General features: G+C 48.9%; 3 non-coding genes across 3 annotated transcripts in view; all 3 read right to left on the bottom strand.

The window, feature by feature from the left end:
- Nucleotides 1-1,183, bottom strand: part of LOC135120120 (large subunit ribosomal RNA) — a 4,047-nt gene extending 2,864 nt beyond the window's left edge. Inside the window, exon 1 of the ribosomal RNA XR_010278513.1 lies at nucleotides 1-1,183. This exon is cut by the window's left edge and continues 2,864 nt beyond it. This is a non-coding gene — a ribosomal RNA (large subunit ribosomal RNA).
- A 454-nt stretch (nucleotides 1,184-1,637) lies between these two features.
- LOC135120116 (5.8S ribosomal RNA) lies at nucleotides 1,638-1,794 on the bottom strand. The gene has a single exon (XR_010278509.1). It is a non-coding gene; the product is annotated as a 5.8S ribosomal RNA (ribosomal RNA).
- An 867-nt stretch (nucleotides 1,795-2,661) lies between these two features.
- LOC135120128 (small subunit ribosomal RNA) lies at nucleotides 2,662-4,582 on the bottom strand. The gene has a single exon (XR_010278518.1). It is a non-coding gene; the product is annotated as a small subunit ribosomal RNA (ribosomal RNA).
- Nucleotides 4,583-7,500: the final 2,918 nt, after the last annotated feature.

The following is a 7,500-nucleotide window of genomic DNA, read 5'->3' as shown; positions in this document are numbered from 1 at the left end:
TATACCCAGTTCCGACGATCGATTTGCACGTCAGAATCGCTACGGACCTCCATCAGGGTTTCCCCTGACTTCGTCCTGACCAGGCATAGTTCACCATCTTTCGGGTCCCAGCGTGTACGCTCTTGGTGCGCCTCTTCTCGCGATGAGAACGAGACGCCCCGGGAGTGCGAGGCGGCAGCCGTAACGACCGCCCATCCTCCCTCGGTCCGCGCAAGGCGGACCTTCACTTTCATTGCGCCTTTAGGTTTAGTAATGTCCCAATGACTCGCGCACATGCTAGACTCCTTGGTCCGTGTTTCAAGACGGGTCCTGAAAGTACCCAAAGCTATAGCGTCGCAGATCGGCGTTCTAAAAGAAGACGAGGTCTGTCCGACGACCCACAGCCAACAGCCACCCGGGGACGGGACCGGCACCAGGTCCGATCACCGTCGCGACGAGAGCGCTTGCCGTAGGGCGGACGCCGAACTAGCGGCGGCCTCGCGCCATCTTTATACCGTCGAGCGAGCCGACCGGGAAACACCGCGGGTTCGTTCGGAAACGGCGAACCGTCCGAACGGGCTCCACCGCGGGCCTCAGACCGGCACCCAACGGATCGCGACGTCCTACAGGGGGAGAAGTGCACGCGTTCGATCGCAGTTCGGAGGACGGAAGGCGCAGACGACGCGTACGCCGTCCGTCACGCGACCGCCCAGCGCCACGATCGAGACACGCTGAATCTCCCCTTTCGACCTTTCGGGTTTCTCAGGTTTACCCCTGAACGGTTTCACGTACTATTGAACTCTCTCTTCAAAGTTCTTTTCAACTTTCCCTCACGGTACTTGTTCGCTATCGGTCTCGTGGTCATATTTAGCCTTAGATGGAGTTTACCACCCACTTAGGGCTGCACTCTCAAGCAACCCGACTCTGAGGAGAGATCCTCCCGTCACCGGCAGCGGTCACTACGGGCCTGGCACCCTCTATGGGCTGTGGCCCCGTTCAAGATGGACTTGGACGCGCCGCACGATTTCGGGATGACGGACCCTCCCTAACACCACATTTCCCGGCGTCCGGTTTCGGCCGCGGGATTCGGTGCTGGGCTCTTCCCTGTTCGCTCGCCGCTACTGAGGGAATCCTAGTTAGTTTCTTTTCCTCCGCTTAATAATATGCTTAAATTCGGCGGGTAGTCTCACCTGCTCTGAGGTCGCAAGATCGAATAGATCTGGAAATGGATCATTTTAATACGCAAACGATCATGGCACGTCGTCGACGCGGCCTTTACGGTCTTTCGTCGAACAGCGACCTGACGTCGTCGCGAGATACGTCACGCACGCCTCGGACACGACGGTCGCATCGTTCGACAAAATCAACGCCGTTATGGCCGTCGAAAGTCGATCGTTTTGTGCTTTACGTCTGCTGATCCGCCCGTCGAAGGACGACGACGAACTCCTTCGAAAAGAAAGTCCGACACGTCACCCCGACGGGCCGCTATCGCGTCTCCGGATGTCGCGTACGCCGGATCGTACTCGAAACGAACGAACGTTACGTAAGTCGTCTCGACATCGACCTCCAACGGCACGCGTCTAAAAAACATCCAACTCGCTCCGACGAACGCCACGCTTTCTCAAACGAGGCGAACCGAGCAGTCTTTGAAATTGACACGACCCTCAGCCAGGAGTGGTCCGGGAACAGTTTATCCGAGGACCGCAATGTGCGTTCGAAATGTCGATGTTCATGTGTCCTGCAGTTCACAAGTTGACGCGCAATTAGCTGCGTTCTTCATCGACCCACGAGCCAAGTGATCCACCGTTCAGGGTAATCTTTTAGAATATACATTAAGACGCACGTTCTCTCCGGCTCGCCTCGCGACGGCCTGGAACGTTCTGCGTCGAAATTCTCTCGGTTTCGATTGTTTATTAAGATAAAAAAAGAAAAAAAAAGAAAAGAGAAACTTTCGAACGACGTGTCGTCTTACTAATTCCATCTTTTCCTCTCTCTCTTTTTTTTTTGTTAGTCGCAAGACTTGATCTCCTTTTCTAAAGCAGAAGCTCAACCGCACAACGATCACTTAACCAAACAAACTAGGTGTGATTTCGTCAAACGGCGCTTCCTAGGAGCGTCTCGAACGACGTTTCGAATCGTCTCGACGAGAACGGCGGCATCGAGCCGAACCCGTCGGCCGGGCGAAAATCATTTAAAACCCACGGTAACGAAGACGAGCAAAGGCGCACGAAACGCCCCGCACGTACTTACGAAACCTGCGATCCGAATCGAACTCTTTGAGGTTCTTTAGCGGATCAAGGTGCCCGAAATGCCGTCTGCCCGATCGCACGACGAACGCGCGTAAAGGACCGGCGCCGCGAGTTCGCATCGGCATGACGCCTAATCCGACTCTGGACGATTCAATAGTTCGAGGACGTCGCGTGACGCCGTCTCTTAGACGCGTTTCCTCTTTCGCACCGATCCCCACGTGGGACGAGAGAAGAGAAGAGAACGCGCTTCGGAAACGCGCGACGGCACCGCTAAAGGCTGGACGTGCCGTCGTCTACGCCGCAGACGTCTTTAGATGTTAGATCGAGCGTGTACGTCGTCCACGGACGCGACATACTTCGCACGACAACAACAACACGATCAGACGATGGTGTGTGTGTCTGTGTAAAGACAGTGCGTGTGTTCGAGACACGTTAATGATCCTTCCGCAGGTTCACCTACGGAAACCTTGTTACGACTTTTACTTCCTCTAAATGATCAAGTTTGGTCATCTTCCCAGCGACATCGGCGACGCCGAAACGCCACCGCGTACCGGTCCGAAGACCTCACTAAATCATTCAATCGGTAGTAGCGACGGGCGGTGTGTACAAAGGGCAGGGACGTAATCAACGCGAGCTTATGACTCGCGCTTACTGGGAATTCCTCGTTCATGGGGAACAATTGCAAGCCCCAATCCCTAGCACGAAGGAGGTTCAGCGGGTTACCCGGGCCGCTCGGCCAGGGAGGACACGCTGATTCCTTCAGTGTAGCGCGCGTGCGGCCCAGAACATCTAAGGGCATCACAGACCTGTTATTGCTCAATCTCGTGCGGCTAGAAGCCGCCTGTCCCTCTAAGAAGAATTGTTTGTACGCCGACAGTAAAAACCGCGCACGGCCAACGGGCGAACCCGAGACCGGCGGGCCTTTGGGATGTCGAAATACGCCTATTTAGCAGGCTAGAGTCTCGTTCGTTATCGGAATTAACCAGACAAATCGCTCCACCAACTAAGAACGGCCATGCACCACCACCCACCGAATCAAGAAAGAGCTCTCAATCTGTCAATCCTTCCGGTGTCCGGGCCTGGTGAGGTTTCCCGTGTTGAGTCAAATTAAGCCGCAGGCTCCACTCCTGGTGGTGCCCTTCCGTCAATTCCTTTAAGTTTCAGCTTTGCAACCATACTTCCCCCGGAACCCAAAAGCTTTGGTTTCCCGGAAGCTGCCCGCCGAGTCATCGAAAGAACGTCGGCGGATCGCTAGCTGGCATCGTTTATGGTTAGAACTAGGGCGGTATCTGATCGCCTTCGAACCTCTAACTTTCGTTCTTGATCAATGAAAGCGTTTTTGGCAAATGCTTTCGCTTCTGTCCGTCTTGCGACGATCCAAGAATTTCACCTCTAACGTCGCAATACGAATGCCCCCATCCGTTCCTATTAATCATTACCTCGGGGTTCCGAAAACCAACAAAATAGAACCGAGGTCCTATTCCATTATTCCATGCACACAGTATTCAGGCGAAGTTTTAGCCTGCTTTAAGCACTCTAATTTGTTCAAAGTAAACGTGCCGGCCCACCTCGACACTCAATGAAGAGCACCGCGGCGGGATTGAGTTGGGCCGCCCTCTCGAGCTAAGCCCACCGGCAGGACGTCCCGCGGCACGCCAGTTAACACCGCGAACGATGAACCGGCGGCGCGGGACACAGATTCGACTACGAGCTTTTTAACCGCAACAACTTTAATATACGCTATTGGAGCTGGAATTACCGCGGCTGCTGGCACCAGACTTGCCCTCCAATTGATCCTCGTTAAAGGGTTTAGAGTGTACTCATTCCGATTACGGGGCCTCGGATGAGTCCCGTATCGTTATTTTTCGTCACTACCTCCCCGTGCCGGGAGTGGGTAATTTGCGCGCCTGCTGCCTTCCTTGGATGTGGTAGCCGTTTCTCAGGCTCCCTCTCCGGAATCGAACCCTGATTCCCCGTTACCCGTTACAACCATGGTAGGCGCAGAACCTACCATCGACAGTTGATAAGGCAGACATTTGAAAGATGCGTCGCCGGTGCGAGACCGTGCGATCAGCGTAAAGTTATTCAGAGTCACCAAGTTGTACGATGACGGAGACCGCCACCGATTGGTTTTGATCTAATAAAAGCGCCCCTTCCGTTTCCGGTCGGGGCTCTGTTTGCATGTATTAGCTCTAGAATTACCACAGTTATCCAAGTAAATGTGGGTACGATCTAAGGAACCATAACTGATTTAATGAGCCTTTCGCGGTTTCACCTTAATTCGGCTTGTACTGAGACATGCATGGCTTAATCTTTGAGACAAGCATATGACTACTGGCAGGATCAACCAGGGAACTGCGTTCTCGTTCGGATACTCCGAAACTGAAAACTACACTTTCGTCGAAAGCGCGAGTGCGTGTTCGCGAAACGAACGCGTAGGAACGTAACGCCACGCTTAACTCTCTCTTTCGTTGTTTTATATACGAAAAATATCATACATAACGATACCGGTCGAAAAGTTTCGCGAGGAAACCTCCTGCGCCGGTTTAAAAGTTCAAACATTCTCCTCACTCTTCGCTAGATAGAATGCGACGGTGAGACGTGCCGAATTCTTTACAGAATCTGCACACGTTACGAGTATATTATATATTCTCGCTCGGAATGTAGGGAGTTGACGCAAATTTAATAGCTGTTCGATGCAACGAACGACGAATCGTGAAATTCGAACGTACGCCACCGTTTACAACAATGTAAGGTTGATCGCATAAGGACCGCCGACGATGGAACGTCCGCCGCATCCGCGATCTCGCTGTGCTGGACCGTCTTTCGAGGCAAGCTCGAACCCAATGAAGGAACTCAAGGATTCCATGAAATTCTAGGCGCAAACGCTCCGAGAGCCAAGTCTACTTCGGGTCATTTTCGACGGGTGCGATAACTACATTCTCAAAATTATCAACAAGACACACACACATACAAGGTTCGCTCTTATAATCATTAAAGGCACGACCACCAAAAGTAATCGCAACGTTTCGTTCTAAAAAGGTGAACGTATCGTCGTCTCTTTTTGTCGGGTCGGTCTGAATAACATAATAATGTCGTTGTTGAACATTATTTATTACAGAGAGAAACCAATGCGGTTAGCGTCTGCTATCATTTTTAGAGAATACGTAAAAACGCACAGTCTTAGAGACACCGAAGAACGGCCGGAACGTGCTGCGAAATTCATTTCGTCATAAATCCGAATTCCTTTTAAAAGTATTGGATAAGACTCGCAGACAGTCCGTGGTAACGCGAGCGAGAGGATGCAGTCGTTGGTCGGTATCTCGAGAGAACACCTCACACGCCACAACATCACTCCGCTACCTATAATAGCGCGCTTGACGTCGATCGGAGCCAAACGCTGCGAAGCGGCGACAGTGGTACGCGAGCAGGGGCGCGAGACACACCTCTCCCCGTCCGAGGTGCGCTCTGTCGGTGTGATGGCTCTTCGTAAAGAGCGGTTTGAACATTTTTCCACGGATTTTCGCAAGAAAAAAAATACGGCCGCATTGTGTTACGTAATCGAGGTAAGTTAGAATTTTTATTATAGCGATTTAGTTAATTTTAAAATACGTACCCGGTACGGGACGCCGTACTTCATAAATTCCGAACGCCGTACTTCATAAATTTCAAACGCCGTACTTTATAAACAACCAACGCCGTACTTCATAAACGACGAACGCCGTACATGTACTTTTAAAAAAATTTCCAAGTCCGGAGAAACGCCTTACTTTATAAAAGACGAACGCCGTACATGCACTTTTTAAAAATTTTAAGTACGGAAGAACGCCTTACTTTATAAAAGACGATCGACGTATATATAAAATGTTGTAAAATGAAATTTATTATATATGTCGAAATAACTTTCGAGAAGTTTTTTTTAATAAAAACGAGGGAGAATTGAAATAGCTGTAGCTGATTTTTTAAAACGAATTGTGCCATTCATGTTTTTTAATGCTTCAAACTGAATTTAAGTAACACCATAAATTTCGATTTTTTCAAGAAAACCTAGGGACAGTGGGAATCTCGTTAATCCATTTACGGGCGCCACGAATTAGACAACGAGACATTAGGCTTCACAATTACTGTACTTGCAATCACCGCCGTTAATCCGCGCGTTCCTTAAATTAAAATAAAAACTTTTTGTAAAATCTTCTCAAAATGAAGTCGTCTATTTCTACAATAAATTGAAATAACTAATTAAATTACCTCCTGATAAATGATAAAAACTTAATTTTTGATAACAAATTGTGCCATTTCGCCCTTTATAACTATTTCCGGTGTATTTATTACCGGTTGCCTGTATGTACGCGAAACCGCAAATTCGACAGCGCTAATGAACGCCGTACGTTTATTGTATTGTAGATCGACGACTGTGCTGCGTGTTTGAAAGTCGAAATCGATCGGTGGCGTTATACAGTCACTCGGCACGAACGCCGTACGTTATGAACGGCCAGTGTATTACCGGTTGTATATGAGGCGTGCGAGAAGCTTCGAATTAATCGGTGACGTTAACGGACGCCGTACGTGTCGGTGTGTTGCGGGTTGCAAAACGCGTGTTCGAAAGTCAGTCGAAAGGAATCGGGCGGTGGCGTTAACGGACGTCGCACGTCGGTGTATTGTGAGTTGCATATGCATCCGTTAAAGGAGTATTGTTGGTTGCAGGATCGCTGAATTAGCGTATTACTGGTTGCCTACTAGTTCCGTTGGAAGCGCAGAATTTATCGGTGCCGTTAACGAAAGACGCGTATTATTGGTTGCCTGCACGTGGGACGGACCAAAAAAAAAATACATAATGACGATTATGTCGTTTTTATACGATTGGATGTATGAAATATACGAATTTGCCTAATATTATTAATGTTATTTTTTTTTATAATTATTTTTTTTTATAATTATTATAAGTCCCGAAGGACTCTTCGAACGACCGTTCGATACGTCACCCATATCCATTTTATATATTCTAACATTGTGTGACGTATATATGTCAAAATCGTAAAAATTTCACAACCGTACCAAAGAGATGACCAGTCAGTCGTCATTGTAAAAAGCAGAGTTCGAGTTGTCGCCCGGCTCCTCCACCATAGATGTTCATCAATATATGTAAGTATTTATCGGTTATATCTTATTTATGTTTGTAATATATTAACTAATAATACAACGAAACAATAATAACAATAACAATGATATTATTATATTATAATAATTATAGGTTTTGATGTCCAACAGAGAA

Source organism: Zophobas morio, unplaced genomic scaffold, assembly GCF_036711695.1.
Source record: "Zophobas morio isolate AGI-343-1 ecotype UQ-CSIRO unplaced genomic scaffold, CSIRO_AGI_Zmor_V1 ptg000344l, whole genome shotgun sequence".
In the NCBI taxonomy this organism is placed as follows: Eukaryota; Metazoa; Arthropoda; class Insecta; order Coleoptera; family Tenebrionidae; genus Zophobas; species Zophobas morio.
Note: the sequence above shows the minus strand (reverse complement) of the source record. Positions and strands in the feature narration are given on the sequence as shown.